The following is an 11020-nucleotide window of genomic DNA, read 5'->3' on the forward strand; positions in this document are numbered from 1 at the left end:
TTAGATGCGACCCCGTAATCGCCTAAGTTAAAAACATTCCGAGTGGAGAGCAATCCTCCCACTCGGGGGCTTAGTTGCGACCCCGTAATCGCCTAAGTTAAAAACGTTCTGAGTGGAGAGCAATCCTCCCACTCGGGGGCTTAGCTGCAACCCCATAATCGCCTAAGTTTAAAACATTCCGAGTGGAGAGCAATCCTCCCACTCGAGGCTTAGCTGCGACCCCGTAATCGTCTAAGTCACAAATATCCTCTGAGCTCCGCCACGAATACATCATACGCTCCATCCCTATCCGCATGGATGACGAGTTGTAGATCAAACACCACCTCTGAGCTATGCCACAAGTACAATGTTCCGTCCCTACCCGCATGGACGACGAGGTGTCGACTGAACAGCGCGTTTGAGCTACGCCACAAGTATAATGTTCCGTCCCTATCCACAAGGACGGCGAGGTGTCGACTGAACACCGCGTCTAAGCTCCATCACAAGTACAATGTACTTTCATTCAGCAAAGGGTGAGAAGATCAAGTCCACTCTGAACCAAAAGACAATTAGAAACAGTTCGAAAACAGAGCAATAGTCATGATATTCGAAGGAATCCAAGTTCGGAGAAACCCTGCAAAAGTTTAGGATTGCAGTAGGCAGAAGTACTCAGTCATCAAGCCTGAAAGAGTTTAACGATTACATAATCACTCGGCATTCCGAGGCAAATAAGGGTGGAGCATAATGTTTTTGGTCACTCATCTAGAGAGGGACTTGTTGGATCACAGAAACTGGAAAGATCAATGTTGTTCACGATGCGAGTGGCAGCGTCGAGGAAAATGTCCATGAAGGACTGGAAAGTGTGCTTCTTGGTGTTCAAAACCTTGAGGTCCGCCAGCTTGTCTTCTCTGATGTCCTTGCAGTGCACTCAGACCAATGACAGGGCGACGTCAGCACCGCAGCGAGCGGACGATTTCTTCCATTCTCGCACTCGGCCAGGTATCTGATTTAGTCGAGCCATCAAAGACTCGAGATCTTGTGAGAGTTCCGCCTGAGGCCAGAGTCCGGCATCAACCCGAGTCATCGCCGCCTTCAGTCGGGCAAGATAAGCAACATCGCTGTCCATGAGTGATTCCAACCACAGCAAGTTCATCGCAACATCATCTTTAACAGGATAATTGATGGGGTCGAGACCCGTCTCGACCCGCCCAGTCTCAGCCTCAAAGTCCTGACAAAGTTCTGCACAGTCGGAAAAAATGGTGAGTCGACAGTATGACAAGATGTACCAATCGACAACAACAAATCAGTCGAACAATAATACCTTCAAGCTTCAAGACCAGTTTTGCAGCAAGCTGTCCCAGATAAGACTCTAGCTCGCTCTTCTTGGCCTTGAGGTTCACAACTTCATCAGTCAAGTTGTCCTTGACTTTCTTAAGTTGCTCGACCTCCCGATTGGCCTCATAGACAACGGTCTTCAGCTTAGAGTTCTCCTCTTCTAATTTGCTGACTGAAGCCAGCTTCTTGTCAGCAAGTGTTGTTTTCTCTCGCGCCTCCTTCTGGGCAGCAGCAAGATCCTGATCCTTCTTCTCCAGAGCCTACTTCATTTTCTCTAAAGAAATAACATTCTTCAGATGAGCTTGAAGTTGACGGTTTTCACTACGCACATCTGTTCGAGTGAAGTCACTCGGTTCAAAGAGACTGAAAGAAAAAACACTGAGAAGTGTGAGTCACAAGATGGGTAGTTGACGACTGGTTACCTCCCATGATAGTTGCTTCTTCCTCGGCAGCCTTGAGGTTCTTCTTCGCCAGTTCAAGATCAAGATTGAGGCTGATTTGCTTCTTGTTCAGTTCACAAAGTTGAGCCCCAAGATCACAAGACCTCTGCAGTCAGCGAATGAGATATATCAGTTGACAGAAACAAAAGACAATCACAGTGAAAGTTACTCTAAGACTACCGTTGAATCAAACGTTCAGCAGTAGTCTCGGAGACTACACCCAGTGGGTGCACTTAGCGTGCCCCAACTGGTTTGGTTCAACACTCAGCATGGTCTGTCCAGCGTGAGTTCAAAAAAGAGAGGAGATTCTCAGACCCCAGCCGACTGCCAGCAGTCGACCGTGGTCTCGGGGACTACACCCAGTGGGTGCTCTCTGCGTGTCCCCACTGGTTCGTACAAACACTCAACTCAACCTAAGTCGACTGGAGTGGAAAACATATTCAACTCGAAGACAGACACACCCCAGTGGGTGATTGGATGTGAAACACAGACCCATGATAGTAGATGCAAATATGGGCAGCGAAGCAACAACGGCAGTTTTCATTATTCAAAAGATTAGTCGGGAATCAACTAACCTTGACATTGATATGTCTCCAACGTATCTATAATTTTTGATTGTTCCATGCTATTATATTACCCGTTTTGGATGTTTATGGGCTTTACTTTACACTTTTATATCATTTTTGGGACTAACCTACTAACCGAAGGCCCAGCCCGAATTGCTGTTTTTTTACCTATTTCAGTGTTTCAAAGGAAAGGAATATCAAACGGAGTCCAAATGGAATAAAACCTTTGGGAGCGATCTTTTTGGAACAAATGTGATCCAGGGGACTTGGAGTGGACGTCAAGCAACAAAGGAGGCGGCGACGAGGGTGCCCAGCGCGCCCCCTAGGGCTGGGCGCGCCCCCCACCCTCATGGGCCCCTCGAGCATACACCAACCTACTTCTTCCTCCTATATATACCCACGTACCCTGAAACCAACGAGGGGCACCACGAAATCCATCGCCGCAACCTTATGTATCCGCGAGATCCCATTTTGGAGCCTTCGTCGGCGCTCCGCCGGTGGGGGAATCGACCATGGAGGGCCTCTACACCATCTCCAAGGCCTCTCTGATGAGTTGTGAGTAGTTTACCACAGACCTTCGGGTCCATTGTTATTAGCTAGATGGCTTCTTCTCTCTCTTTGAATCTCAATACAAAGTTCTCCTCGATCTTCTTGGAGATCTATTTGATGTAACTCTTTTTGCGGTGTGTTTGTCGAGATCCGATGAATTGTGGATCTATGAGAAACATTTGAATCTCCTCTGAATTCTTTTATGTGTGATTAAGTTATCTTTGCAAGTCTCTTCGAATTATCAGTTTGGTTTGGCCTACTAGATTGATCTTTCTTGCAATGGGATAAGTGCTTAGCTTTGGGTTCAATCTTGCGGTGTCCTTTCCCAGTGACAGCAGGGGCAGCAAGGCACGTATTGTATTGTTGCCATCGAGGATAAAAAGATGGGGTTTATATCATATTGCATGAGTTTATCTCTCTACATCATGTCATCTTTCTTAATGTGTTACTCTGCTCTTATGAACTTAATACTCTAGATGCAGGCAGGAGTCGGTCGATGTGTGAAGTAATAGTAGTAGATGCAGGCAGGAGTCAGTCTACTTGTCACGGATGTGATGCCTATATACATGATCATGCCTAGATAATCTCATAATTATTCGCTTTTCTATCAATTGCTCGACAGTAATTTGTTCACCCACCGTAATACTTATGCTATCTTGAGAGAAGCCACTAGTGAAACCTATGGCCCCCGGGTCTATCTTTTATCATATAAGTTTTCCATCTACTTTTATTTGCATCTTTTACTTTCCAATCAATATCATAAAAATACCAAAAATATTTATCTTATCATATTGTCTCTATCAGATCTCACTTTCGCAAGTGGCCGTGAAGGGATTGACAACACCTTTATTGCGTTGGTTGTGAGGTTCTTGTTTGTTTGTTTGTGTAGGTGCGTGGGACTTCTGAAGAGCCTCCTACTGGATTAATACCTTGGTTCTCAAAAACTGAGGGAAATACTTACGCTACTTTGCTGCATCACCCTTTCCTCTTCAAGGAAAACCAACGCAAGCTCAAGACGTAGCAAGAAGGATTTCTGGCGCCGTTGCCGGGGAGGTCTTCGCTCAAGTCAAGACATACCAAGTACCCAGCACAAACTCATCTCCCTCGCACTACATTACTAGTTGACCCGTTGCGCCAAATGGCGCAGAGACCTGTTGATTCCATGTTGGCGATGAAAAGAAATCCATGATTTAGTTGTTTTTGTTACGGGCAAGCACATATAACAACAAATTTAACCTCTCTTAGTTTAGGCAAACAAGGGCTTGTTTTCTATAATAGATGTATATACACATTTAAATTTGGTAGCATAGAGTTCTATATGAAACAAAATCTATGTAACAAATCTAATCCCCTTTAGTAAAAAACAATGGTATTTTGTTGTCTATAATGAGATGTATATACACATTCTAATTTGATAGCATAAAGTCCCATTCAAAATCATGTCGCCGAAAATAGGTGTATCTTTTTGAATCAGTGTGCACATTGTAAAAACCATGTATTAGTTGTCTTAGTTATGAGCATGCACATACGGTAACAAATAATCCCCTTTAATAAATAATAGTTTTGGTGTCTACAATAAGATGTACATGCACATTTTACTTTGGTAGTGTGGAGTCTCATTCAAAACCACATCATTTTGGAAATATATGTATTTTTTAGTGTTCTTCTATTTGAGCAAGTACGCACGGCAAGAATTTAGACCCTTCTCTATACTTTTTGCCTAAGAACGTATATAAAGTACATATCTTTTTGCCTTAGAACATATGTATACTTCTTTTTTTATATGAAACACCTTGCATTCCATTAACATGTGGTCGCGGCAAGATCGCCGGCCACTGCACGGGTTACATCAGCAGGAAAATTGGTAATCCACAGAGTATGGTCACTTTGAACTTCCCGAGAATCGAGACTTGCTAGCACATGCGCTGGTGTGTTACAGTTTCGGGGAGAGAACTCCACTCGGTACTCGATGAAACCCAAACGGAGATGATATTTTTCTTCTCTGAATAAAGCTCTTAGAGCTGCGCCGTCACAGGCGTCCGAACACACATCCTGTTTCAGATTTAGACAATCCGTTTCAAAGATGACTTTGCCCATGGCAAATTTTCCGAAAGGTCGATCGCCTTCAAAAACGCATTGCTTTCAGCCTGTAACGGTTCAGACAAGTTACTGAGCGGTCCAGCGGCTGCGAATAGGATATCTCCGTCCGGCGCTCTAGCAATGCAGCCCCAACCTCCCGTACCAGATTCCGGATAGTATGCACCGTCCAGGTTGATCTTGACGAAGTCAGGTGGCGGCTTCCACTTGCTCGTATCCTGTATAACAGGCTTTGGAGAGGGCGTAAAAAACTGGCACCATTCAGCAACATCAAAAGACAGTTGTGCACTAAATTCTTCAGGCCTTAGTCTGCGTTCAACATGCCATTATTCCTCAGTCCACCACTTCCACAATAGGCATATGACCTGAAGCTTGATGTTTTCCGGTTGTGCAAAAAATACGCTCAAGAATCTCCAACTGAGATTGACATAAAAGCAGCTCCTGTCTCACACCCTCTAGCTGGGTGGTTCGCCAAACTTTTTTGACTTCCTTACAGCGAAGGAAAAGGTGGCCGCCAACTTCAAGCAGACGCCCGCAAACGCAACAAAGAGTATCCAGCTCCACACCACGTCTTTCTATATTCATTAGCAAGGGATGGCTATTATGAGCGGACCTCCATAAGAAGTGTTGTACTTAGGGAGGGCAATGAGCTTTCCCTACCGTGTGCCAGACCCCTATGCTCCGCTGCGATTGCGAGCCTACTGAGCCTTCACCAGTAGCACGGTTAGCTTGTTGATGGGTAATACCAAACTGAATTTGATAAGCTGATTTGACAGAGAAAAAAACCCTTGGGTTCAAAATGCCAGGCAATAAAACACATTGAGAACATATGTATACTAAACACCACGTATAAAACCTGTTAAGGAGGCCTCATATTATTTTAGAAAGAGTAGTGTTTCTATCAACTTTGTTTTTGTGTGTTTGAAAAAAGAGAGTATTATGTGCCACTTAGATGCATGTATATTTCAAAGCAATCGTATGGCAACCAGTTCGGCCCATGAATCAAGCAACTTACTTATCCCGTCTTCTCAGCACTTATTTATCCCTTCTTCCTCAACAGCTTCGTTAGGTCAGAGACAAAACTCCTAAGTGGTGCTTCCATCATCTCAATAATTGGAATGGATATCATCCACTACAATGAAGAACAATAACATTTATCTATATCTTGAACAATAATAACGTCATTTACAGTACATTTGGTAAAGCAACCGATTAGCAGAACAAGAACATTTCTCTATATCTTGAATTCCACATATGGGGTTATTAATATACCGACTTGTATGGATGGCTTCACTCGTAACAATACATATCCCGTACTCCAGAAAAAACAATACATCTGCCTTCTCTTTATTTGCCTGGCAAAATGTCCATTAGATGAATCGATCAAATAGGAGGGACTGGGGAATATTTCAAACCGAAACAAAGAATTGATCCTAACTACGTGAAGTGGAGTAGCTTTAAAGCCTCTGAATTATTTTGCTACTGCTCCACCAGGAAAGTGCAGGCCTCCAAGAACCAAAAGATGCCACTTGAGCTCTCTTCAACCTCATAAGCCATGTTGTTCTTTATATCCTTAACCCCAAAAGTATACATCGCCCTTCGGGATTCCATCTTATATCATAAATATAATGGCCTCCACATTGAGAAACTACTGCAGTTCTTATTCACTCAATACAAACAATAAAGGTTTTTTAATAGATGCACATAGGCATTCATGATGAAGAAATCAAAGGAAGTAGTTATTGACCTGTGTCGCGCCAGATAAAGTGGAATGAAGCCGTATTGATGCCATAATAACATCCACCCCAAAATAAACTAAAATATTTTCTGATGTCAAAGAGTCATAATTATCTGTCTATCAAAGTTCAAGATCAGAAGTTACAAAAAATAACAACAAGACTTTGGAGTCTTGGCAAATCATTGATATCTTCGATGTACAATTTTATTTCAAACTTAGATGGTGAAATATTTGTACATGAGAAGCAGGTGACTCACAGAAAGAGCCCATGACTCTCTGCTTGCTGCAGAATAGCTAGCTTTTCAGCATGTCTTAACAGACAGGACACAATTATGCAAAAAATAGAACGAGTAAAAGGCGAACGTAAATCTAAATTCAAATGTTAACAACTTGTGTACTTTTTTTGACACCTAACAACTTGTGTACATCTCGAGATTTCAGAGATAAAACAAAATACTAACTAATTTACTATTGAGATTCAACTAATTGGAAAATGGAGAAAGAAGACAATTGAATATTATCAAATATAAGAGTGAGAAAACTGTAAATGAATGTGATTTATAAGATAATAATGGAGAGACATTTAATGGGACTTACATCTGAATGGTGATCCAACAAAATCTTTATGGTTGCATCCTGCTTCTGTTCAGCAGCGACATACAACAGTGTTCCATGATTCCTTTACAATTTTGTACTGTCTAAAGCTTTTTTCATGGAGATAATCATGGCGAGCCAGCGTAAAAACTAGCCAGTCCCATAGGTATGAAACCCATTTGAGCGAGAATAGTACTAGGATGGGTGACCTCCTAGGAAGTCCTCGTGAAAGGGTTTCATATCTAAGGGTTGTGATAGGCTTGGCGAGCCAACGTAAAAACTAGCCAGTCTTTTGGGTATGAAACCCATTTGGGCGAGAGTAGTACTAGGATGGGTGACCTCCTGGAAAGTCCTCGTGAAAGGGTTTCATATCTAGCCTACCCCAACTTGTTTGGGATAAAAGGTTTCGTAAAAAAATATAATCATGATATGTGATCATGCAGAAATTCTTTTGACTTTTGAAAAAAATGGCTGTAGTTGAAAATACATACATTCTAACTCATGGTGAATTTCCATACAAAATTCTGCAGCAGGAACACACATGATAGAACACAAAAGCCATGTATATAAAATATACATAACAGATATGAAAGGAAGTTTTCATCCATACATTGAACTTCGCAATATAAATCATGTCCAGTTCCCCAATAGGCCAAAAGATGTCACCAGATCACAAAGAACTTCTTGCAAGCACATACCATGCCCTCCAGCAGGAAATCCTTGCAAACTTAACTGCTCCAACATGAATAGGTGCATACCTTTGAGTAGTTACCTTCCTTCAAGATCAACGCTTGAGCTCCATCGAATGCTTGTCTTGCCAACTGCTTTGAGTAGTTACCTTCCTGCTAGTACAAAGATCAAGCGAGACAACCAATATGCTTGAGAGAGAAACATGATCCAAATACGTTGCCACAGAGGAGAAGAAAACTGCAGACAAAAACAATAATCAAAAGAAAATATAGCTTAAAGAGGAAGCACAAACCTTGATAGGCAAAACAGCAAACGATGAACAAGCAGCAGTTTAGAAGAGCAGGCAACAACAACATCACCTGTAAAATAGAAGAACGAAATTGAGTATTCAGAAACCAACAACCAGATCAAGCAAATAATTTGGTAGTATAAGGATGCTCCATTTTTTATGTAGTATGTACGTAACCATGATTTACAGATACTGAAGCTAGACCGTAAAGGCTACTTTCTTAATGTACACTTGCAGTATCACATACCAGAATGGATGGAGTTTTTACATGTAATTAGACTGTTAAAAGGCAAATGTAAATCTATAGATGCCAGAACATATGAATGTTGTTTAACTGTAGAATATTGATCCAAGAGCATACCATTGGTTCCACGCCTCTGCCTGCTCTCAAGTAAGGTTTCTGTTTCATTTTCCAAAGGCTTCGGTTTCAGTGTATAATCACTTTGAGTCATCGGTTATGGAATAACATTCAGAGTCGTATGAATCTGCAGAAAACTACACAATTACACAAGCAATCAAATTGTTGCAAAGCAAAACTCAGGTTAGCAAAGACAACTTCAATGATTCAGTAAAATTAAAGGAGTTTAGTTACCTACCCAAAAGAATGAATTAATGTGCAGTATAAAGGCAAAATTACAGACAACTTCTATTAAAATGTAAGAACACAAGATAGAAAAAAACCATCTCATACCTAGATTTCCACAGATATGTTGAATTTATCCGATAATTTTAGATAGGAAGGCTCGTCCTAAAAATCCTACAATCGAAAAGAGGGAAACACATCAAGCAAAGGAACAAAAGCCTCTTTTATAGTGGGGAAAGGAGGTCCATGGCAAATCGATCCCCTTCTTGACGAGGAAAGAGCAAGCTACCAAACAAACTAAGAAACAAAACAATTTTTATGAATCTAGCTAGGTCAGAGAGCATCTCCTGAGCAGGAACAAACAAAAATTCCCTTTGCAGAAACTTATCTGAGGTACCCAACAAACTTAAAAGGTAAAAAAATCCTATATGAAAGCCTAGCTAAATCTGAGCATCAGGTCAACTAAAATAAACAAAAAATTGTAGGAACCTCGCTAGACATGAACAACTCGTTGACAAGAAGGATGAATAAGATCACCCAGCAGCACAACCGGGGCATGGACTAGGCCCTATCACCCAGCATCCCTGGAGCCTCTGCTAGCAGGCTCGCTTCCGCCAGGGTCTCCTAGTCTCCCTCCAATCTCAAACGGCGTATGACCACCACGGAAGGACAAGCCCCTGCAAAAGGAGATAAGATGGATATCAGCAAGGGAGGGAGGCGATGGCGGAGCTGAATGGGCGAGGTGGGGAAGCAGCCATCAAGCCCGAGATGCATGGGAGGGCCACCAGCGGGTGAGGGCACGGGAGGACGGTGACCAGAGGGTGAGGGGACTGAGGTGGGCCGGGTTGAGCGCATTGGAGACCGTGGGCACACGGGGAGGAGCCACCGTCGGCTAGGGAGAAAGGGGAGGAGGCATGACATGAGTGGATGGAAAGGAGGAGGGAGGGCTCTAGGATTGCTTTCTCGCACCAACCGCATATGAGGCATGCGAGGCACGACGCACGGTGCACACAGAACCACACACGCAGCGAGCAGGGCAGGAGGAACAGGGAGAGCAGAGATTTGGAGGAAATTACTTGCCAGGATGCGATTCCTGGCGGCAGTGGTGGAGTTGACCCACATCAACGACGGAGGTGACTCGAGGCGGAGGCTAGGCGGATCCACGTGACGACTAGCAAATCCAAGCGCCAGCGGCGTGGCCGCGAGGGCTCCCTGATCCAATCCGCTGCCCGCTTTAGCTAGGGTTAGGAGTGGACTGCTACTGGGCTCGGGTTGGGCTCCACCACTGCCTATCACCGACGTGTCGATGGTGCCCTGGCGGCGTGTCGAGGGCTGCGGCCTGGGAGAGGAGGCAGAGGGGCGAGTGGTGGACGAGAAGAGGCGCCGACTAGGGTTTTTGACCTTTTGCACTTTTTTGCGGGTCGAGCACGATGTGCGGGCAGACAAGATTGGCGAATCTCTCCCGGACATGCGCAGAGTTCACCCAACCAATGAGCGTGCAATGCGAGCTCACCGTCATTGGCTAGTGGAAATGACTGCAAGGTCAAAAGAGTTTGACCGCAAGGTGAAGATCTGACGGTCTGGATGCGTTAGAAGGGCAGATCCAACAGCCAAGAACGACCCAATCGAGGGAGCTTCGTGGAGGCAGGTTGGCTAGCATCCTTTTATGTTAAAATTTGCCATTTGCCTCTCGTTTTCCTCTTCCCCACTTCACCCTTGCTGTTTTATTCGCCCTCTCTTTCCCAATCTCCTCTCTCTTTCGCTTGCCTTTTTGTTTGCTTGTGTGTTGGATTGCTTGTCACAATGGTGCAAGATAATACCAAATTGTGTGATTTTTCCAACACCAATAATAATGATTTTCTTAGAACTCCGATTGCTCCTCTTAATGATGTTGAATCTTGTGAAATCAATGCTGCTTTGCTGAATCTTGTTATGAAAGATCAATTCTCCGGCCTTCCTAGTGAAGATGCCGCTACCCATCTAAACAACTTTATTGATTTGTGTGAGATGCAAAAGAAGAAAGATACGGATAATGATATTGTTAAATTGAAGTTATTTCCTTTTTCAATTAGAGATCGTGCTAAAGTTTGGTTTTCGTCTTTGCCTAAGAATAGTATTGATTCATGGAATAAGTGCAAATATGTTTTTATCTCTAAGTAT

General features: G+C 43.4%; 1 long non-coding RNA gene across 9 annotated transcripts; it reads right to left on the reverse strand.

The window, feature by feature from the left end:
* Positions 1 to 4643: 4643 nt before the first annotated feature.
* Positions 4644 to 10210, reverse strand: LOC119296037. Of its 9 annotated transcripts, none has more exons than XR_005144650.1 (9): positions 9937 to 10210; positions 9350 to 9537; positions 8969 to 9034; positions 8639 to 8772; positions 8281 to 8347; positions 8057 to 8140; positions 5982 to 6321; positions 5627 to 5730; positions 4644 to 5541 (listed from the first exon to the last, which is right to left on the reverse strand). It is a non-coding gene; the product is annotated as an uncharacterized LOC119296037 (long non-coding RNA). The 9 variants fall into 9 exon arrangements; XR_005144648.1 differs by lacking the exon at positions 9937 to 10210 and adding an exon at positions 9646 to 9930; XR_005144646.1 differs by lacking the exon at positions 9937 to 10210 and having other exon boundaries at positions 5982 to 6098; positions 6243 to 6321; positions 9350 to 9930.
* Positions 10211 to 11020: the final 810 nt, after the last annotated feature.

Source organism: Triticum dicoccoides, chromosome 4B (genome assembly GCF_002162155.2).
Source record: "Triticum dicoccoides isolate Atlit2015 ecotype Zavitan chromosome 4B, WEW_v2.0, whole genome shotgun sequence".
Classification (NCBI taxonomy): Eukaryota; Viridiplantae; Streptophyta; class Magnoliopsida; order Poales; family Poaceae; genus Triticum; species Triticum dicoccoides.